This window comes from Gekko japonicus, unplaced genomic scaffold (assembly GCF_001447785.1).
Source record: "Gekko japonicus isolate JY-2015 unplaced genomic scaffold, Gekko_japonicus_V1.1 scaffold124, whole genome shotgun sequence".
Classification (NCBI taxonomy): domain Eukaryota; kingdom Metazoa; phylum Chordata; class Lepidosauria; order Squamata; family Gekkonidae; genus Gekko; species Gekko japonicus.
The window spans coordinates 3,615-4,122 of record NW_015174847.1 but is presented as its reverse complement, the minus strand read 5'-3'; the positions used below and the strand labels follow the sequence as shown (position 1 = coordinate 4,122).

Here is a 508-nt window from a genome sequence, read left to right as displayed (position 1 = left end):
GAAACTCTTCTCTATCCCTGCTTATTTGGTGCAATTTACTTTATTGTGTGGAAGAGCAAAATGGTAGAAAGGGCTCCAAAACCCCGTTCCCTTGCCACTGGAAATCCTGCTTAGGCCCCACTGTGGCTCTGAGGTTTTATATGACCAGGCTTTACCCATCAACTTTCATAAATTTGCTTGCAGACTTAAGAGCTAAACACTTGATTTAAAATGCAGCAGCCAGGCTTCACAAGATGCGAAATTCTTCACCAGTACTAATTTTTGTACTTCACAGTGCACATCTGGAATGATAAAGGACACAGAGACCAGTAAATGCTTCTATTAAAAAGGCACAAAGAAAAGATACTGGGTCCAATCTCCCCATCTATGAGCTGAAAGGGCACTTCTGCTTGCATGATTTCTGTTGATTCCCCTTCTGCTTGCAAACCCACATGCTACTTTGCATGCTTTTCTGAGGATCTCCCAACCTTCAGAAAGGTATGTTCAGGAGCCTGCAGCAGGAAGTAGG

At 43.3% G+C, this 508-nt stretch overlaps 1 protein-coding gene across 1 annotated transcript in view; it reads right to left on the bottom strand.

Annotated features, from left to right (window-relative positions):
* The window catches only part of ARHGAP15 (Rho GTPase activating protein 15), a 393,578-nt gene that overhangs the window by 392,219 nt on the left and 851 nt on the right, over positions 1-508 (bottom strand).